Below are 22,776 nucleotides of genomic sequence, written 5' to 3'. Positions count from 1 at the left end.
TGTGCAGCCCTGCTATGCTTAAAAAGTTTCCTGCAAAACAAGACCAGCCCTGCAGCTACTTACCCTGTGCGACGTATCCAGCAATGAAGGTCCCGGTCCTGACGACAGACATCCGCCCTCCGTTCGCCTGGACACGCCTGCATTATTCTTACCACTCCCCAAAAATGGCCTCCAACGGTGAGTATCCACCCCGGAACGCCTCTCCGCTTTCAATCTTCTTCCGTCCAGCGCTGTGTCTTTTTTTTTTTTTGCTGGGCGCTCCGTTGCCTGGCGATGTCCGTCGCCGGGCAACGACGTGCGTGCGCAATGCGCACGCCACGCATGCGCAGTTCCGACCCGTTCGCACTGCAGCGAAGAACCGCTGCGTGCGAATGGGTCGGAATGACCCCCCTAGTCAAGAGTCACAAAATATGTTTTCTGTAATCAGGGGCATATTAAAAAGGGAGGCGGGTGCCATGTGTTGTAGTCTCCATTGAGGACCCGTCCTCTGTAACCGGTCACACAAGGGAGTAGTATGTATCTGGCTTTGTGAAAATCTACTGCGCATATGTAGGTCTCCAGGAAAATGGCCACCATGCCATTTTTCCTGTGATATGTGCAGCGCTGCCAATACAAGAATCAAGAAAGGTAATTATTAAAGACCATGGGTGCAAAGTGGACCTAATTCAGATGTGGTTGGAATTGCTATCACTGCCACTTCCTTGGAAGCAGCAGTGATACCGCTGTGTGGTGATGCAGCAGAAGACATCTACACAAGCAGATTACAAGCAGATACCTCCTGCTGCAGTAGTGATGTGACCTGCATCCTAGGACGCAGCATCGGATCACTCAAGTCACCACCGGGCAGCTTATGACATCCATGGTGCTAAACAAGCCATCTGTGGCGATGACCAGGAAATCTCCATCCTACAACAGAGATCCCTGACCTCTTTCTACCACCTAAATGGCGGCGACACACCGCCGTTATCACAAATGGTGGCCGGCCCCCCCTCCCCGCACCCAGCAGATTGTCAATAACTGCCAGTCTGCTGCCAATCTGTGTGTCGCAGGACCCACTTGCGCACACACAGAACAGGTCCTGTGCATGCATAAAGTACAGAAAATCTGTGCTTTGCAATGATGGAAGCAGGACCGACCGAACCTGAATTAGGCCCAGTATGCAGTGTGTGCTCCCCTGAACCCAGGGGCCCGTGTGCACCGTACACCTTGCACCCATTATAGATACGCCATTGCCTATCCTCACTTTCTGACTATTATATGGGTTATGTATTTTACATTACTATATAATATATTATACCTAATTAGGGGTGCGGGGGCCTGATTCAGAGATGTATGCAATGTTGATTTTGTATGCAGTGGAGCAGATTTGTTTGCCACTGCGCATGCATATAAGTCGCACTGCAATGTGGCACGATGGTCTTGCAGCGCCAGTCACAGTGAGGATTTTTTTTGCAAAGTGATTGACAGGTAGGGAACATTTGTTGGAACTACCAGGAGAGTGATGTCTCAATCGCAGGTGTGTCACAAACTATTTTAAAAAGATACTTAATAAATCATCTGTACTTCTGTCACAGCCTCTGTTTTACCATATATTGTGTTGTTTCTCTTTTCCAAAGCAATGGTGATCTTCTATTGAAATTATATAACAAACTTACTCTAAACAATCACTACAGGGAAAAAGTTAGTATTGGTCATAAATTAAATAGCCAAAGTTCCAATAACTTTACTAAACTTTAAGTGGTACTGTGGAAATGCCTATTCCTGAAGAACAGGTTGGAACACTCACTTGTCTGTAGTTTACTCATTTAATGCAGCATGCCTTCTTAGTAGATTTAATTTAAATCTTTAGCAGTTTTCCCGGGGTTCCTCCATTTCTGTACAATCGCAAATGCTTTTTGCTCACCTCTTTAAAATGATTGTGTGAGGTGGAGCAAGAAGACCAAAATAGAATCTGCAATAAGAATGGTGTTATTCTTCCTTACTGACCACATGCCGCTCAGGACGCTTCTACTCTATTGTTTGTGCATGTTTTAAAATTAATATCTTGCATTTTCTTGAGCACTACGCTGGTCTAATTCAGAGTGACTGCACTGGCTTCACTGTGACTGGGAGTGACTTCCTGTTCGAATTCCTACCTGTCAGTCACAGACACATAAGGCAGTCCCATTGGGAGGGGTTTCATCCCTCTGGGACTGCCAGACCAAGCTGCGATAAGCAGAGAGCTGGCTTTGTGTAGGAAGCCACTCCTTGTCTTTTGCACAGCCCAACCAGGCTTCTATGGGCTGAATACATTGCGCAGGTGCCGGGACCCGGGGACTGGCTGTCTGCTCTCCTATAAGGGCACAGGGTAGCGGCAGCCCCCCTACCAACGTAAGTAGGAACCACCGCTGGTTATGTTGTTTCTGTGCAGGGTAAATATTGGCTGCTTTTGCCTGTAGCCCACAAATGTTAGACAACTTTATTTTTACACCGCAGTTTAGATTTCAGTTAGAACACACCCCACCCAAATGTAAACCTCTCTGCATGTTATATCTGCCCCACATGTAGCTCAACATGGTTTTGCCCCGCTGTGTGCTTTTTTTGCTTCGCTAACAAACCTGAATCAGGCTCAGAGACAGACCTGTTTTATTGTTTCCTTCATCAGAAAATACTCCACTGTGTAATAATGTACTTAGACGATATGCTACTAACACATACAGACTGGGGCAAGTTTTACATTTTTACATAAACAAGATGTCACGATAACAGGTTTCACAGTATAGACCACCAAGCATGTACATCAAGGCAGTAAACAGAAAACATGGACATATGGCCCAAGATAGCATAATCAAAAATAAGATCAAAAGAATAAACATGTAGACAAATACTGTATCACATAAAAGGCAAAAATCTAAACAGAATGAAAAATAATAGAAATAAAATACAAAAAAAGATAGAAGAAAGTGGTAATAAGGGGATGCAGTTACATTGCCCGCAGTTGGGATCCCGGCGGTCAGGATATCGACACCGGAATCCCGACCACTGACAATGCCGACAGCCGGAATCCCGGATAACAGGGGCTATGCCCACTCGTGCGCTCTCCTTCGAGCAGCGTGGAGAGCACAGCAAGCCCTTAAGGGGCTACGTTGCATTTCCCCCCCCCCCCTTGCGACACACTGGGACCGGAATACCGTCATCGGTATGCTGACCGCCGGGATCCCAGCCGCGGGGATACCATACCCAATGCGTAACAAGCATTCATAATTCAAAACCTAGATTTTGCATCACGAGTCCAAGGGACTATTATTCTGTTTACCTAGCGTAAACTGACACCATCTGTCCCAATTTCTATGGTAATTGGACATGGAGTTACATCACATAGAAACCGTCGTGTTTGGAAACATCAATATCATCTCAGACTTTACAGACTGGGACATATTTATCACTTAGGTGAGTTTATATAGCGCCTCTCCGGGGACTCTCTTTTTGATGCTTTGCAGCACTAAGATCTCCTGCAATGCTGAGATAAGCGACAATGCATTATGGACCTTATTCAGGTCGCATCACTAATGCAATGCAACCACCTTCTCCTGTGATCGAGCCCACTGCGCACGCGCAGGTTCCATTCTGTGCGGGTGGGAGAATGCGATTGCATCGCATTGATGCAAAAGCCTCTGCCTGATTGTGCTAAATAAGCAAAACTGCAACTGAAGCTGAACAAGGGGGGTAATTCAGAGTCGATTGTAAATTTAGCACATCTACGATCATTTACTCTGACATGTGGGGGGACGCCCAGCACGGGGCTAGTCCGCCCTGCATGTCAGGCCCTACGCCCCCCCCATCGGCACAAGTACAAAAGCATCACACAGCGGCGATGCTTTTGTACTTGACAAGTAGCTCCCTACCAGTGCAGCTCCTTCACACTGGCAGGGAGCTACTTGTCGCATCCTGGGTCGCAGCGTCAGCGTTGCCCGGACCACGTCCCCAAAACGGCAGCCAAACGCCGCTGCCCCGCCCACTCCCGCCCAGCGAAGCCTCTGCCTGTCAATCAGGCAGAGGTGAACCGCTGGGCTGTGATGCCGATAGCATCTCTGGCATGCACATGCGCAGTTCAGACCTGATCGCCCGCTGTGCGAAAACACATAAGCGATCAGGTCTGAATTAGCCCCAAGGTGTTATGTTTTTTTAGCACTGAGATAAGTCAGACATTGATACATTGCAGAAACAAGTAATCCTGCATTGCTGTGATAAGCTTTAATTTTTCCAATATCTTTGTCTAATGGACCCCATACATCACAGATCTATTGGGACAATGGCCCTCATTACGAGTTGTTCGCTCGCAAGCTGCTTTTAGCAGCATTGCACACGCTAAGCCGCCGCCTACTGGGAGTGAATCTTAGCTTAGCAAAATTGCGAACGAAAGGTTCTCAAAATTGCGAATAGAAATTTCTTTGCAGTTTCTGAGTAGCTCGGGACTTACTCTACCACTGCGATCAGTTCAGTCAGTTTCGTTCCTGGTTTGACGTCACAAACACACCCAGCGTTCGCCCAGACACTCCTCCGTCTCTCCAGCCACTCCCGCGTTTTTCCCAGAAACTGTAGCGTTTTTTCACGCACTCCCATAAAACGGCCAGTTTCCGCCCAGAAACACCCACTTCCTGTCAATCACATTACGATCACCAGAACGAAAAAAAAAACACGTAATGCCGTGAGTAAAATACCAAACTTTTTAGCAAATTTACTTGGCGCAGTCGCAGTGCGAACATTGCGCATGCGCAATTAGCGGAAAATCGCTGCGATGCGAAGAAAATTACCGAGTGAACAACTCGGAATGACCACCAATGTCCTGATCCCCTGACAGCCAGGTCAGGAAATCAGGAATAGTAAACATGTTTAAAATTCTGGTTTCCCGATTCCTACCGAAACTGGTCAGGATCTACAAATCATGCATTTTTAACATGTTAAATTTCCCCGATTCCCTGGCCGCCGATTGGCAGATTCGGTTGGTTGATCAGTGGGGAATCGGGATGAATGATAAACAAAAAAAGAAGCAAAATATTCAAATACAATAAATTTTCAGGAATGTAACCTTTTTTTTTCATGATGTGCCCCTACCCTTACCTTTCTGTGCTCCACCTGCCTCTAGAGCAAGGACGTGTAGTCAGGGGTGGTCTTCAGTATGCCGGCTGTCGGGATCCCGGCGCTCAGTATACCGGTGCCGGAATCCCGACAGCCGGCATACCGACACTTATCTCCCTCGTGGGGGTCCCCTGGAGGGAGAATAAAATAGCGTGGCAAGGGGCTCATTTGCGCTCGCCACACTGTCGGTATGCCGGCGGTCGGGCTCCCGGCGCCGGTATGCTGGTCGCCGGGAGCCCGACCGCCGGCATACCATACTACACCCGTAGTCAGGGTAGGCAGAGCCTCCATTGTCATACCCCAGTATTTTGACTATACAAAATACTAGCATATTGCAAAGAAAATATTTCTAACTTCCCACCTAAAGGGTAACAAGTATATACTGCTGCAACATTGTATAATGCCCACATAAACCATCAGGTAAGTATATGTGTGTGTAAATCTGTCCCTGACACTAGCCAGTGACTCCACAGCCACTGACCTCACCGCCCGTCACTGCTGTAGACACCTCCAAGCAGCATGCTGTTAGCATACTGGTTTGTGGATGGTGCCAGACGTCCAAAAATCACCGTGCTGGAAGATCTCCAAACAGTGGGCTTCATTCAGCGCAGAGTACAACTGCAACTGAATGCACACTGATTATAGTCGCAATTACAAATCTGCGAAGACCTCTGACACAAACCCACCATTGCATCTGTGTATACTATAACCCCATTGCAAATATAGCCCACTCCCAGTGCACGCATAGGTACAAATGCAGCATTGCATACATTCACTAATAAAATGACGAGAATAAATGCATCTCTTATACATCGATGTCAGCACAACCATATATATATTTAGAAATAAATTGTGCATTAATAATGTAGCTATGCTAAAATAGGGCATTCAAAAATCAGACTGCAGTAATGTGCTAGGATGGTTTGCTTCTTGTCAGAATAATGTTAGGCACACATTAAGCGTCATAGTGTAAACACAATACATGCATGTAAAATGTTTAAGCGATGTTGCTTACAATAGTAATAATAAATTATGCACTACACTGATTTTTGGTACTGTGCACAGGCGCAGAACCTGTTCTGCGCGTGCGTGAATGGGTCCTGCAGCAAAGGACTCAGGCTGGCATCAGACTGTCATCGCTGTTGTTTCAGGCGTGGGGAGGGGGCGGTGACACACTCCATTTGGAAAAACAGAGGCGAGTTGCCGCCGTTTAGAGGGTAGGATGCAGCTCGGATCACTAGTGCAGCAGAAGGCGTCTGCATATAAGAGACGCCTACTGAATGCATTTACATATAGCGCTATCACTTCTGCTTCAAAACCAACCACATGGCCCCCACTGTGCTAAAATAATAATACACATGACCACATACATACCTCAAGAAAAGTGTTATTTTGTTAATTGTGAAAAGCTAATTTATTTCATATGGCATGCAACACACTAAACAGCATTCCCTGCATCACCATGAACACCAGAGTCGGATTATGGGAGGGGCGACATGGGCGGCCGTCCCGGAGCCCCCACACATTAAAGGCCCCAACAGACCCCTGCTTTTTGAATTGAAACAGTCTCCCGCGGCCGCCGAGGAGCTCCGGATACAGCACCAGACGGCGGTGGCCGCTGAGGAGCTCTGTATTCAGTACACGCCGGCGGCTCAATCACTGTCTCGGGGATTTCCCTTCACTATCCCGTGAGACACTGAGTCGCCGGTGTGTGCTGCTGTCACCGGCCAGGCTGAGGAGCGTCCAGGGTGAGTGAGTGAGTGAGTGTGTGTGTGTGTGTGTGTGTGTGTGTGTGTGTGTGTGTGTTGGGGGGGGGGGGTAATCTGTGGCAGCAATTGATGTGTGTGTGTTTATACGCGCTGGTGGGGGGCATGGCGTTTAGCCACGGGGGGGGGGGGGGGGTCTACCACCAGCAATTTTAGTAGTGGAGGGGTGTCTCCCAGCAATTTTAGTAGTGGGGCCCCCCACAAATTTGTTGCCTGGGGCCCCCACCTGCCTTAATCCGGCCATGATGAACCCCATCAGCTGCCTGTGATTTTGCAATTATTATCTTGATCATCGGAACTTTTGCTGCTACCATCAGTACTTCCAGTCTGTGTAGTTCTCTAGCTACTCAGCCCGTGCTGTTGATGCATTTGTAATTCCTGCAATATGTTTCATATATATTGCGATTACAGCGTCTACGACACACCCACTACATGTCCTGCATCCCAGAAATTGCATACCCATCCCACTGACATGCCTCCAACAGTCCTTTTTATAGTTGCTTGTGACATTGCCATGGCTTTCCGCAATTTCTCAAAGTCGTGTCATGACTGTATGCTTACTGTGTAGGCAGTGCTATCTGTTCTATGAGCAATAAACTCACCGGTACCAGTATGGGAATTATTATAGTACTCCCAAAATGTATATTTTATAAATATTGGCTTAGATGTGAATTGATTAGTGTATCAAAATAGCAGCTATGCTGTGTCCTGAATGTGACCTGGGGGGCAGATAGTTTATACCCTTCTATGGAGTCAGGGAACAGATAACAATCACGTACCAGTCGCAAAAGGTTGTGTGCTAATGCTTCATGCTTCATTCCCCAAGTAACCAGATCCATCGTACCAGGTCAAGAAGTGAAAATCCTAAAGAGTTATGGGAAGATCCCTTAATAGGACTTTTGTATATATCTGGACTGTCACAACCCCTCTATCTATTGGGAGACGGTAATTTGGAACTGAGTGACTAACTGACTTATTAATTAATGTCCAGCAACAAGAGATTTAAAATCCAATGGTGGCGGCTGTTTCTTGGAGTGACTGCCAGGGAACAAGTAGGAGCCGAAAGCAGCATCAAATGTTCACACTCAAGGGAATAACATCATGCTAGGAGTGAACTAATTTTCCTGTTTTCTGTGGTATCCCTCCACTCAGATAAGCTAAACCCCATCATAACATTAGGTTAGGTTCTTCTGACTTTTCTATTTCTTTTTATTTACTCGAAATCCATCTGTGCATATCAAATTGTATGTCTTGCTTATTATCAGTTTTTTTGGTATAACTTAACTCTGGAAATATTTCTCAATAAATCCTAAAAATTGATCAGCGTACCTCTGTGCCTCCTAAGAATTCATGTGCCTGGAAAGGCCATGCTACATGTATGGAATAACAGTGGATTATTAAGTTCATTTAAGTATCTGGTGATCACAGCAGCGTATTCAATACTTTGCGTGTGTGCAGCTAAACCACGTCACGAGAGCCCACCTGCATCAAGTTAGAGTATCTGAGCACAGACTGGGGCATGGTGCTGTGACATTGCCAAATGCGATCGCTACTGTGTTTGCAGATACCTATATACTATCACGAAAACCAGACTTGACGCGTGCACACTGTCTTATGTATGGTGGTGTATGCATGCGCAGTTTGCCGATAATCGCTCACTGCGCAGTTATTCGCATTTGAAACTGATGCTGAATGAGGCCCAGTGATTGGTTGGTTGCCATGGGTGGATTGGGAAGGAAAACCTACCTGAGAGATTTCCAGAAGCAGCCCTAATGGGGGTGTGGGGGTGGGTTTGTTGGAGGGGTTAAGTCTGTGAAAGGGTTGGGTACTATCTCCTCATAGGGCCGTTGCAGCCTTCCTTTCATCTTTTGCTACAGTCTCATCTGTGACATTGGGAGAGATGTATACAAGCTTGGAGAGTGATAAAGTGTGTGTGTGTGGGGGGGGGGATGTACAAGCACGGCAACTGCGGCAGCCAGTCAGCATGCAGGGGGTGTGACTCGCAGCTACACTTTAATGTGAAGCTGGGAATGGCAGGGATGGAAACCTGACTGTACACAGTAGTCTGAGGAGGGGTCCTGGGGGGTGAAACACAAGGACAAAGCTGGGAATCCTAAGGTAGCAGGTACAGTGCTGGGGTTCTAAGTTGACAGAGCTGGGGATCCTTAGGTGACAGACACAGGGACAAAGCTGGGGGTCCTAAGGTGAGAGACACAGGGACAATGCTGTGAATCTAAAGGTGTCAGCGACAGGGCTGGGGGTACTTAATAGACAGGGACACAGCTGGGGGATCTAAGGAGACAGGGACAGAGCTGGGCTCCAGGAAGTGAGAGTCCTAGAGATTAGGAACTAATCCGGTTTATTTACTAAAACTTGGATGGAGATAAAGTCGGCTCCTGTAATATTTCAAACCCAGACTGTGACATGGCAGTTAGACAGTGACTGGCTGGTACTTTATCTCCATCCACTTTATCTCCATCCAAGGCTTAGTAAATAGACCCCACAACACTTACATATGCTCCAACTATACCATTTTAACAAATACATTATATTTTTAATGGTCTATACCGGCAAACAGGAGCTTTACTGTTTTGTGGTGGGTAGGTACAATCTCCCAGATTTGATAGCAGGGCTGAAGGGACACGGACTCCTGCAGCACAGCTGAGTGACAGGCGGCTTCAGCACGACGCCAGCGCCAGTGTAGAGACGGAATTAAGAAAAATCCAACTATGCGCCAGTAGCACTATCAGGACAGCAAGAGAAAAAAAGCACAGGAGTGTGGGGAGCAGACAGGGGAATGGGCCATTCTAGAACATGTCGGCTGCATGTTGTTCCGAGACCTGTCCCTGTGGCTCTTTCCTTGTGCTTTATATCCCCCCCCCCCCCCCCCCAATCAGGCTGCACTGTCCCTGTACTGTGTACCCGCCCCCCATCATATGTGTTGTATTGATTTATTTATAAGCACAATGGACTTTGTTCTGGGGCCAGGGGTGGCTCATGAGTGACACGGGAGAGCGGGAGAATTCTGGAGCTCTGGGCAGGTGAGGAAAAATGGCAACCTCCATGCTCCCTGTCATCAGAGTCATTTGGGGAGTCTGAGGTACCTGTCCACCAATCTGGAGCCCACACCATGAGCTCTGGAGTCCCGCATGGACACCGGAGGGTGTGCAGTGAGAGTCTGATAGTGAATTCATCGGCTGGCGAAGCGCTGTACCTGACATCCAGTTAGCAGCGCCGTCACCAGAACGGGAGCAGAGCATAACACCAGAAATGTTAATTGGGCTATTAATAGCAGTAAATCACTGCCTCATCTGTCAACCGATGGTGGCGGTTCCCAGCTTACAGCTAATGAGGACTCAGGAGCCCGCTCCTTTTATACCAGGTCTTGGGGGACTGGCTCTGAGAAAAGCTGTTATCAGCCAAAGGTAGGCAGAGGTGCAGGCATAACAGAGCTAGGCAGTTTCAAATGCAGGATTTCTGGAGGGGGGTTTCCAAATGCAATCCAAAACCTACCACTCTGTGGGACATGGAATACAATATTAATATTTAAGACTATAGATGGTCTGTAGTAAAGCCTGTATCAAACAATAATATAAGTAAATAAATAATATAAATAAGTGGTCAGGAAAAGGTTAAACATACAATAATAAATAAATACACAAACATAGCAGATCCAGTACTGAACTTTCTAAGCACACATTCTCCCACCTCGGTAAGGCTCCTGTCTGTTCTTCCTGGTTGCTACTCTCTGGTCCAGTGCACTGATTGAAAACTCAGAACCACACACACAGCAAACTTGGTAGAAGAAGCTGCTACCACTGGGCATGTGCAGCAGCTCAGCTCAGTTCCTTAAACTGCATGATGTGGCGGCAGCTGTATTAATCATATTATATACTATACCGTTGCTATTGTTGTCATAATTTGAGACACATGCCAAGATGTCATATGGTACAGTACAGAAATATTTTGCAGTTACAGGTACATTTCAGGCTAACAGTACCAACACAAGCATCAAGTGCCACCCCTCACATGCCTGATGGGAAATTTGCCACTGATTTCAGTGAGGATCTCGCAGGTGGTATGATTAATATTACAGTGTATTTATATGTTTTTACCAATTACTAATCCTTTACATAGAGAGTAGGACCTGATACAGAATTGAACGTAAACCTGTATGTGGAGCATGTCTTGCATGTGAGGAGGAGACGTAACCTGGCTGTGAGTGGGAAAAAAGCCGGGGAGAAGCGTGGCTGCCAGGGAGCAGATAGGAGAGTGGGAGAGACAGAACACAGCTAACAGAAAGTCAGCTGCTGGACCAAGAGCTGTACCCCATTTTATAATTGCTACAGCACGGTTCTCTGGTGTTTAACTGTAACGGAGAATCAGCTTGCTGTAGCCAAGTATTGTTATGAGCCACGGCTGTGGCTCATTCCTGTTTTGCATTTTGGTTATGTATTTTATGTTATACTTCTGTTTATGTTCCCCGTGGGTGTCATGAGGTGTTCGGAGCTCACCCTTAAGGAGAGGGTACTGTTATGAACCACAGGTAGTAGTTCATTCCTGTTTTCCGTATTTTATGTTTATAGTTGTCTTGCAGGCCAGGATTTCCCGTTGCTCTGGTTTAAGAAGACTCTTGTTTGCTGCCGGTGGTGAGTCTGTGTAATTGCAGCTTGTTCCCATGTGTTCAGCCTCACCTGTCTGTTAATTGCACCTCTCAGTTGTGCAGCAGGGCAGCTGCACGACATAATTAATTAGGACTCTCTGTTATATTCTGGCTCAGTGCAATACACAGACACTGGTGATAGTTCCAGAGTTCTTGAGTTCTGAGCTAGTCCCTGCCAGTTCCTGAGCTCCTGTCTAGCAGTGTCTGTCTAGCTGCTTCCAGTGTCGGTTCCTGTGTCGGTTCCAGTGTCGGTTCCAGTGTCGGTTCCAGTGTCTGATCCCGTGTCCTGCCGTGAAGCGTTCCTGTCCAGAAGTCCTGTGGCTTTGTCTGTGCCTGGTCGAGTGTCTGGCTTCTTGGTGTCCACCGGTCTGTCGTTTGGGATTCTGCCTGTCCTCCGGTTCTGAGAGTCTGTGTCGGCTGCATTGGGGGTTCCTGTCCGTTTGCCAGTATTTGTACCGGTTCCGTGAGTAGCGGCTTTGCCGCGTCCGTCGGCCTAGGCCGCAGTATTCTTTGGTTATATTTTGTTACTGGTGTTTTGCAGAGGGTTCTGCTTATGCTGTCACCGCCGGTACACAACAGTATTGTGTCGGCGTGTGGACAGCATTTCCTTTGTTGTTCTTTTCCTTTGGCGGCGTGCCGCACATATATTTAGTTTTAGGGTTGTTAGTAGCCCCTAGCCTTCTGTTTGCTTTAGTTAGAGGTCCCCTTGTTATTATCCTGTCTCGGTTCACGCCTTGTCTCACTCTAAGACCTGGGGGCATCGGAGTTGGGCAGACCTAATCCGCCCTTCAAACGCGGCTGCCGTGGGCCCAAGAAACCATAGTCACTCAGGCGTGAACTGACCACACGGGTGAAACAATGGAGGTAGGGTGCTAGGGGCTATTTCCACACCACACCTTATTTCAGCACCACGTTCTGGTGCTCTGGACTCACTACGCAACATCTCCCTTGTTCTGAGCACCAGGAACCTAATAAATATATGGAAAGAGGAAAATAGAAGAGTGTATAGAAATTAAATTAAAGATGTGCGCTGGACCATTTTTGATGGTTTTGGTTCTAACTCATCATCTGGTTTTGGTTTTGTATTTGGTTTTGTATTTTGGTTATGACTGGTTTTGGTTTTGTATTTTTCCCAAAAATTTACAAAAAATGCTAAAATCACATAATTTGGCCCTTTTTTGTTACTAGAGTATTATTAACCTAAATAACATCTATTTCCACTAATTTCCAGTCAGTTTTGACCACAGCATAGCTCACAATATTGTTTTCGTCCACTTTAGGCCAAAAGCTACAGCAAGCTGGTTACTAAGTGACAGAGGAGCGGCACAAACACATGAAACATTGTCACATAGCAGTGGCAGAAATGAAAAGTGGGGCAAGATGGAATTGTCCTTGAGCTCTCCCATCCACCCTTATGTTGAATATTAAAAAGGACATGCACAGTTTAAAAGACCAAGCACTTCAGCGACAGGGACTGACACTTTTGTGGCTGAAGTGCTTGGTTTGTTTGGGCCCCCACAAAGTATTTTTTGGGAATCACTAATGAGGAGGTTGAAGATGAAGGTTTTAATTACATTATAATTTTGTAAGATAAATTTCATGAACATGGATTAGGTGCCTTGATGGCTAATGGCTAATATACTCTACTAACTTTGGCCTCACAAATGCAGTAGATGCCTTTTACAAATGCCGTCAGGATTTGGGTAAAAAAGAGGTGGCTTTTTGGTCTTATGCCCAGGCATCTCAATGGCTTTCTTTTTATTACGGGCAAGAACTGCTGACACTGGTAGCTGACTTACACAAACAACAGCATCAACATCCTCTTCCTCAGTGTCAGCTAGTAGTAGTAGTAGTACATACATATTCCCCTCATCCTGTTCCACTTCCATACAGGCATCCTCATTTTCTATTATGTCCTCATCACCATCTTTACTTGTACTGCTCCCCACATGTGCAGATGGTACAGAAATAGTGGAAGAGGCGAAAAAGAGGCTTTTCTATGAGGACAGTGTGAGAATTGTCAGAGTCACATAGCTAATGTGAACACCCCTAGACTCTCCTCAGGAACATGTGATGGTTCTGAATGCACAGTTTGTTCTACTGCCTTATTGATTTTCATTTTTTTACACCTCTTCTAGACTCTGAGTGAAAAGTTCTTGCATTGTCATGAGAGGCAGAAGATGCCCATATGCATGCGCTGAACTGCCGGTTTTTAGCCTGATCGCAATTCTGCTAAAAACGGCAGCGAGCGAACAACTCGGAATGACCATCTATATACCTTAACAATCACTTTTTTTAATTAACACAATTATTTGTGTCAATATTTAGTATTAGGCACAATTTATATTTCATATATTTTTTTTTATATACTGTACCTCAAACAACGAATCTAGTATATACCAGGCACATTTTTAACAAGGGCTTATTTTATTCCATTTTGTTTCCAAATGTTGTCCACTAATCTGCTGTCCATACAGCCCATTAAGGCTATTTAAGTGAGGTTTACAAATCAGTCATGTGTGTTAGGCTCATTTGATTTTAACTGCATTTCAGTGTGCTGAGTATAGTTGTTAGGGTGGGTACACATGTGCGCGAATAGGTAGCGCGACACAGGATGGCAGCTGACTGCCAGTGATTGACTATCTGCTGCTGTCTGGGGGGCGGCGAAGGCCTGTTTGTGAAAATGGAGGCTTGTCACCACCGTTTAGGGGGAAGGAATAGGTCAGGGATCTCTGTCGTTGGATGGAGCTTTCTTGGCCTCTGCAACGGCCAGCTTGTGCAACCTGGGTGCCGTAAGCCGACCGATGGTGACTGAGTGATCCGATGCTGCGTCCTAGTATGCAGGTCGGATCACTACTGCAGCAGAAGGCATCTGCTTGTAATAGATGCCACCTCATGCATCACTGTACAGTGCTATCACTGCTGCTTCCAAGGAACTCCAACCACATCTGAATTAGGCCCACTATGCCAATGTTGGCACGATATGTTGTGCATATCGGGCAGTGTGTATGCCCGGTTGCGTGCCCCCGTGGGTCGCATGCGATATCTTCTGCATGGCTAACCGGCAGATATCGTGTATGATGCGCATGGCATTGTACGTACATCACACCATTGTCCCCTGTATCATGCAAGTGTGTATGCACGGCATGATGAAGTGCCCCACAGGTGTCGTATTGCCCGGGAACACATCGCTCTGATGTGTAGCCGGCCTTAGTGTACGATATGCAAACATGATGATCATTGACCTGGATTATATGTTTTGATAAACTACAGTATGACCTAATACCTCATACTTTTATTTTGCTAGATACACAGATTAGTAAAAATAACAATAAGCGCCAACAACCGTGATTTTTTACATTTTTTAACATGACACCTGTACAGATGCATATAATACCTATACAAAGGAACCTGTACTACACAATGCATTTGCAGGGCGTATGTAGAGATTAGCACATTGCTAGAATACACAATATAAGATGAACACATGCATGGCCCCAGGAAGGATGATACAGCATAATTTCCAACTACAGAAATGAGTGCTTGCAGTTTGGTATTTTTTGCTAACGACTTTTAATTAAAAGGGGTGCACACTTTTCGTACCCCCTTAATTTAATCTGCCATCGAGGTTGCCTGCAATGGTCATTGCTGAGCAGTCCGTCATTCTAAACACGTTTGTAACACAGAATTGTGAAAAAGTATATTACTAAGACAAGATTGGCGTTTGAGAAAAACCTTGACTGTCCAAATATCGCCGCATATGAATACCCCCAAAAGTATGATACCTGAGAATGATCAGATCAATTATACCAACAGAATAATGGCCCTCATTCCGAGATGATCGTAGCCGTGCTAAATTTAGCACAGCTACGTTCATTCACACTGACATGCGGGGGGACGCCTAGCACAAGGCTAGTCCGCCCCGCATGTCAGTGCCGGCCCCCCGCAGAAGTGCAAAGGCATCGCACAGCGGCGATGCCTTTGCACTTCAAGAGTAGCTCCCAAACAGCGCAGCTTTAGCGTGCTAGCCGGGAGCTACTCGTCGCTCCCCGGCCCACAGTGACTGCGTATGACGTCACGCAGCCGCTGCGGGCCGCTCCCTGCACGGTCCGGCCATGCCTGCGTTGGCCAGACTGCGCACATGAAACGGCGGGCAAACGCCGCCGTTCCACCCCTTCCCACCCAGCGATCGCCTCTGCCTGTCAATCAGGCAGAGGCGATCGCAGCCCAGCTACGGCCTTCGGCCATCTGGCATGCGCTGGCGCAGTGGGTACTTGTTCGCTTGACTGCGATAAAAAGCAGCGAGCGAATGGGTCAGAATGACCCCCAATCTGCAAAAAGGCGGCAAACTACATATACAGTAGCATACCTCCCAACTGTCCCGATTTTCGCGGGACAGATCTGTTTTTTGGGGACTGTCCCGCTGTCCCAACCGCGGGCCGCGGTGTCCTGCGGTGGGGAAGGGGGGGCAGTTGGGAGGCTCTGTCTCTCGCTGCCCTGCTTAGCAGAGCAGCTGAGAATAGACCGTCTATTCACAAGTGACAGAGAGAGAAGGGGGCATGCCAGCAGCTCACAGAGCGCTGGGCATGCCCCCTTCAGTGACGGACAAGGGAGGCGTGGCCTAAATCACGGCATCACTGTGAAGCCACGCCCACTTTCAGAGGCCATGCCCCTTTTATTTTCTTTGCCGCACGTGTGTCCCTCTTGGACATTAAAAAAAGTTGGGAGGTATGACAGTAGTTTAATTTGGACCACATGGCCTGCCTGGTAGTCGTATCACTTCCTATTGCAACAATATTAACACAAGGTCCCAAAGGTCAAAGCGCAACAACAACAACAACAAAAACATTACACTGTTCAACACTTAAGTCACGTAATCGGTCAGGCAGAGATGTACCTCTCTGCCGGTAACCTCAGGGTACCATGTGTAAAACGTGGCACTGGTGCTCCCGAACTTTGCATCTCATGTGGAACGCAAAACTGGATATATGCAGCTAGCTCCTCCTGTGGAATGCAACAACTTCTAAATTTGCAGCTACCAGGTAGCAAACAACATCAGTGCACATGTGCAGACCAGTAGGGACCATATGGTAGAACTGATCCAAAGTTTTGAATGACCAGATAAACTACAGGAAATAATTCATTACACTCTGAATACCCCAAACAGGAGTTAAAATGAATGTCTCACATCAGCACATACCTAGGCATACAATGCTAGCAAACTCTGGGGCAGATGTATTAACCTGGAGAAGGCATAAGGAAGTGAGAAACCAGTGAGTGATAAGTGCAAGGTGATAAACGCACCAGCCAATTAGCTCCAATATGCAAATTGATAGGAGCTGACTGGCTGGTGCATTTATCACCTTACACTTATCACTGGTTTATCACTTCCTTATGCCTTCTCCAGGTTAATACATCTGCCCCAAAATGTGATATTAGAATATTACTACAGATGTGCACAGGACCATTTTTGCTGGATTTGGATTTGGCCCTGATTTGTCATCCGGCTTTGTATTTGGTTTTTGCCAAACAGCCGTGACTGGATTTGTTTTTTTGTTTTCAAAAATTGACAAACAAAACTAAAATCACATAATTTGGGCCTTTTTTTTGTTCCATGGGGTCGATTCAGACCTGATCGTTGATGTGCTAAATTTAGCTCATCTACGATCAGATTCTCTGACATGCGGGGGGGAAGCCCAGCACAGGGCTAGTCCTCCCCACATGTCAGGCACCCGCAGGAGGCCCGCAACCATTTTTGTGATTGCATCGGCTGCGTGTGATGTCACGCAGCCGCCCCAACTACGCCCCCTGTTTTTCTGTTGCCGCCCCTATTTTGAAGCCTCATCCCCACAATGTTCCGTCTCTGCCTTGGAAATGGAGCGTTGCTGCCCCCCGCACTGCGACCATCTCTGCCTCATTGACAGACAGAGGCGATAGCATTTTCTGCGGGGCGCCGCAGAAACTGCAGGCGCATGTGCAGGATGGGCCCTGCGCATGAGCCCGCATCCTCTTAGCAATTTTTGCCGTTGGATCGCTTATTGCGATTGCGATCCAACCGGAATCAGGCCCTATGTGTACAATCAGGGCCGGCGCCACCACTAGGCAGCTTTAGGCAGCTGCCTATGGGCGGCTGCCACTGGAGGGCGTCGCTGCACGCTACCGATGAATGCTTCCTTTATTTCATTAGCTGAGCGGCTCCTCTTCCTTAAGAGACGAGGAGCAGGGATGTCACGGCCGTTTAACTGTAACCAGCTAGCACAGTAAGTGTAACCCATCGGTTTTATGCACATAAAGTAAGCAGCATGGTGGTGATAAGCAAGTTCTCTGTACAGTTAAAGTACACCACTGTCTGATCCTCTCTCTGCAATCCCCCCCTCCACCCCTCTCTCCCTGCAATAGCATCCGCATAAATTCCCCCCCCCCCCCCCCCCCCCCCCCGTTGCAACATGTATACACGGCAATCACTGTGAGGCACCTGCACAAGGGGTCGCCTCTGCTGCACACACCCTGGGTACGGTAGAGTACCTGCCGCCGGAGGCGTAATGTTGATGGGTCAGGCTGGGCAAGTGACCTCAGTGGCAGTGCAAGGGGGAGGGGGGGAGCACATGTACGGAGACATGGTGAGGCTACTACAGGATGGAGATCATGACATGAGACTGGCTCTGCTGTACCGTATATATTTTATCAGGACAGGAGCTACTGCTGCCCTTCGGGTGGGTCGGCTGCTTCAGTGAGTGAGTAACCTGATCTCTCCCTGTTTGCAGATCGCATGCTGGGAGTGAGGGACAGGCTGCAAAGTACTTGCCACTTTATAAGTGTATTCAAACACTTTTAAAGACACTTGTATATTGACAAGTAGTTGCAGACTGTCCCTCACTCCCAGCACGAGTTAGACCTCACAGACAGGGAGAAAGGGGTCCAGTCGCTATCTCTACCAACAATGTACACCAATGGGGGACCTATATTTTGTAATGATTGCTGTGTGCTGCACCCTTTGTTTTGTAATTAATGGTGGCAGGTCTCCCACTCCCTCAGGAGTTGGGACCCATGCTATGCAGCATATAATACATTTGTCCATCCATCCTATTTCCTCCCCTCTCCATGTTTCTCTCCATATTGCATTCTGCACACCCCTCCCCTTTGTCAGCCCCGGCAACAAGGTACCAAGGGACCCTGAGTCTTGGAATGGTCCAAAATGTTTAGGGGTCCCTAGGTGCCAGTAACAACATGTATTACCAGCGCCAGGTGTGTAAAAATGTTTATTTAAATGTTTTTCGCTGTGCCACAGCCCCACACCATCTCTGGCGGCTACGGTGATGCATGTGTTAACGCCTTGCAAGCTGCACTAGCGGGCGGTTTGTAGGAGGCCGCTGCAGCCGGGACTTAGCCCCTGAACTGCAGTGCTATGTGTGAGAGCAGAGCTGCCTGCAAGGGGCCCAGGACCACCGCCTCCCAACGCAGCGATTCGACAGCACTGCAGGCAGACAATCAGGTTTACCCCAGTGCGCTGAACGAGAGAAATTGAGTTGCTACATACTGGTGAGACCGGTATAGACATCTACCATTGTTACAATACAGTGCGGTGGCAAAAAGTTTAATTGCACCAATTGGCGCTTGGTGCACTGTGAAATGTCGGGTCCAGAGGATGTGGGCTGTATAATGGGAACCAGTAGCTCTGGGATACCAGGGAAGGCAGCATTGAGTAGACACAGCAAGCTGAGCACTGGACCGTGTTCCACAGCTGCAGTGACACCTGATGCACCATTAAATAGACACAAATATACAGTATAAAGGGCATGCTGACGTGCAGCTCTGGCGCTTCTCTGTCCCTGCCTCTTGGGATCCCGCTGCGGCCGCCTAGAAGTAGCTGAGCAACCACCGCTGCACTGCCAGATGATTGCCAGCTGCCACACATCAGCACATCATCTATAGGTGCTCTGGGGAAGGCGTGCATGGGTGGGAGTGCTGGGTTGAGATAGGGGACCTCGGAGACAACAGTATACTTGGCCCCATTATTCCGGTCACTGGCGCTGCTTTTTATCTAAATGGCAGAGGTCCATCACCTAGTGGAATGCTGCTGCACTATGGCTCCTCCTATAGGTGACAGCTCAGGCAGATCAGTGAGTAACCAGCAGAGCTAACCTGACTGAAGAAAGCAGTGAAGATAGGATTTGACAGCAAGTATTAAGGTAATGTACCCCCTCCCCCCGAGAATGTTGTATACTTTAAGGGGGAATCCAATTAAAGGTGAAGGGTGCAAGTTGCTGTTGCAGTGGCGTTGAAATGCCGGCAGCGGCACTGGATCTCGCACCTCTCATGGCACATTCTCATCCCGCATTAGTACATTTATGCAGGGGCAGTATTATGTAGCTTTGCCTAGGGTGCCTAGCAACCTTGCACCGGCCCTGTGTACAATATAAAATATACACCACTAAGCAAGCAAAACTGTGGGCAAATGGTAGTAATAAAAATTTTCTAATGTAATAGTTTTAAATAATGAGTGAAATCACATTTCCCTTAGGTCAGTCATGTAAAAGACAAGGGCCTCAAACCAGAAATAACCAGTCTTAGCCGGTCTGTTGGGGTGTGTGAGGTCATGCTGTGATGTCATAATGACAACTGCCTATATCAGGGCTGTGCTGTTGCTGTCTCTTGCATATGCTTTCAGAGGCCTGGCACGGCATAGCACACTGGTAGAAGGTTAGTGACTGGACAAAGATAAGAGCAGCTTAGTTCGAATCGTCAGCAGACTCTTAGCATGACTATTATAATATATGACTTATGACCTTGGGGATAGCATAGTATTGGATAAAATAGGATTTTGATAATCTACCGGTAAATCCTTTTCTCCTAGTCCGTAGAGGATGCTGGGGACTACATCAAGACCATGGGGTATAGACGGGATCCGCAGGAGACATGGGCACTCTAAAGACTTTTCATTGGGTGCGAACTGGCTCCTCCCTCTATCCCCCTCCTCCAGACCTCAGTTGTAGGAACTGTGCCCAGGGAGACTGACATTTCGAGGAAAAGAATTACTTAACTAGTGGTGAGATATCTACCAACTCACACCCTCAACCATGCCGCACACATGGCATTCAACATAACACATGCCAACAGGCATGAACCAATTGCTGCAACATGCTGAAACCAAGATAACACAACTTGTGTAACTCTAATAACTAAACTGCAGGTAAAGTACGCACTGGGACGGGCGCCCAGCATCCTCTACGGACTAGGAGAAAAAAAGGATTTACCGGTAGGTTATCAAAATCCTATTTTCTCATACGTCCTAGAGGATGCTGGGGACTACATCAAGACCATGGGGTCTATACCAAAGCTCCAGTACGGGCGGGAGAGTGCGGATGACCCTGCAGCACCAATTGACCAAACTTGAGGTCCTCATCGGCCAAGGTGTCAAACTTGTAGAACTTAGCAAATGTGTTTGCTCCTGACCAAGTAGCTGCTCGGCAAAGTTGTAATGCCGAGACCCCCCGGGCAGCCGCCCAGGATGAGCCCACCTTCCTGGTGGAGTGGGCCTTTACCGACGTCGGTAACGGCAATCCAGCCGTAGTATGAGCTTGCTGAATCGTATTTCTAATCCAACGTGCAATAGCCTGCTTGGAAGCAGGACAGCCAATCTTGTTGTGATCATACAGGACAAATAGAGTCTCTGTTTTCCGTATACGAGCCATTCTAGCAACATAGATTTTCAAAGCTCTAACCACATCTAGAGATTTTGGCTCAGTGAATGTGTCAGTAATTACTGGCACAAAAATGGATTGGTTTATGTGGAAAGATGAAACCACCTTCGAAAGAAAATGCTGACGAGTCCTCAACTCTGCCCTATCTTCATGGAAGATCAGGTAAGGGCTCTTGTGAGACAAGGCCCCCAATTCAGACACCCGCCTTGCGGATCCCAAAGCCAAAAACATCACCACTTTCCAAGTGAGAAATTTCAGCTCTATCTTTTGTAGAGGCTCAAACCAATCTAATTGGAAGAACTGCAATACCACGTTAAAGTCCCATGGTGCCACTGGAGACACGAATGGAGGCTGGATGTGCAGAACCCCTTTCACAAAGGTCTGAATCTCTGGAAGAGAGGCCAATTGTTTCTGGAAGAACACTGACAAGGCCGAAATCTGGAGCTTGATTGATGCCAATCGGAGGCCCGCCTCCACACCATCCTGCAAAAAATGGAGAAAACGTCCTAAATGAAACTCTTCCGTAGGAGCTTTCTTGGATTCACACCAAGATACATATTTTCTCCAAATACGGTGGTAATGTTTCGACGTTACTCCCTTTCTGGCCTGAATAAGGGTGGGGATGACCTCCTCGGGAATACCCTTCCTGGCTAGGATACGGCGCTCAACAGCCATGCCGTCAAACGTAGCCACGGTAAGTCTTGGCAGGGCCGGATTAAGATCCACATGGGCCTGGTGCTGAAAATTATCAAGGGCCTATTGTGAGAAGTTGAGGAGGTGTGGCTAATGTTGTGCGGGTGTGGCCAGTGACATATAGGCATGTACACTCCTTACACTATAATCCCCAATGTCTCCCAAAATAAGTAAAAGTAGAAAAACAGCATCACTTTGTGAGGAAATTAGAATTATAATTTAAATTCTTATCATTTATGGAAACCATGTGACCAACTGGGCAGTTTATCATCATCAGGCTGTCATGTTGATGGGCCTATTTTTGTCTGGGGCATGGAGCTGTAGCTCCATCCGCCCCATTGTTAATCTGGCCCTGAGTCTTGGTACACACACGGCACCTGCTGCAGCAGGTCCTCTCGAGGAGGAAGAGGCCGAGGATCTCCTATGAGTAACTGTTGAAGATCTGGGTACCAAGCCCTCCTTGGCCAGTCTGGGGCAATGAAGATTGCTCGAACCCTTGTTTCTCTTACGTCCTAGAAGATGCTGGGGACTCCAAAAGAACCATGGGGTATAGACGGGATCCGCAGGAGCTTGGGCACACTTAAAAGACTTTGACTGGGTGTGAACTGGTTCCTCCCTCTATGCCCCTCCCCCAGACCTCAGTTAGACTTTGTGCCCAGGAGTGACTGGACACACACTAGGGGAGCTCTCCTCAGTTTCTCTAGAAAGACTTTTGTTAGGTTTTTTATTTTCAGGGAGACCTGCTGGCTACAGGCTCCCTGCATTGTGGGACTGAGGGGAGAGAAGTCAGACCTACTTCTTCTTAGTTAAAGGCTCTGCTTCTTAGGCTACTGGA

The 22,776-nt window shown here is 47.5% G+C and overlaps 1 long non-coding RNA gene across 2 annotated transcripts in view; it reads left to right on the top strand.

Annotated features, from left to right (window-relative positions):
* The first annotated feature begins 17,611 nt into the window (after positions 1-17,611).
* Positions 17,612-22,776, top strand: part of LOC134966401 (uncharacterized) — a 98,047-nt gene continuing 92,882 nt past the window's right edge. The window contains exon 1 of one of the 2 annotated variants that reach the window (XR_010188641.1): positions 17,612-17,807. This is a non-coding gene — a long non-coding RNA (uncharacterized LOC134966401). Of the gene's footprint in view, positions 17,808-20,207; positions 20,248-22,776 lie in introns of those variants that run through there. The other variant, XR_010188642.1, reaches the window with a different exon arrangement.

This window comes from Pseudophryne corroboree, chromosome 10, assembly GCF_028390025.1.
Source record: "Pseudophryne corroboree isolate aPseCor3 chromosome 10, aPseCor3.hap2, whole genome shotgun sequence".
NCBI classification, from domain to species: domain Eukaryota; kingdom Metazoa; phylum Chordata; class Amphibia; order Anura; family Myobatrachidae; genus Pseudophryne; species Pseudophryne corroboree.
This window is presented reverse-complemented; position numbering and strand designations above follow the sequence as displayed.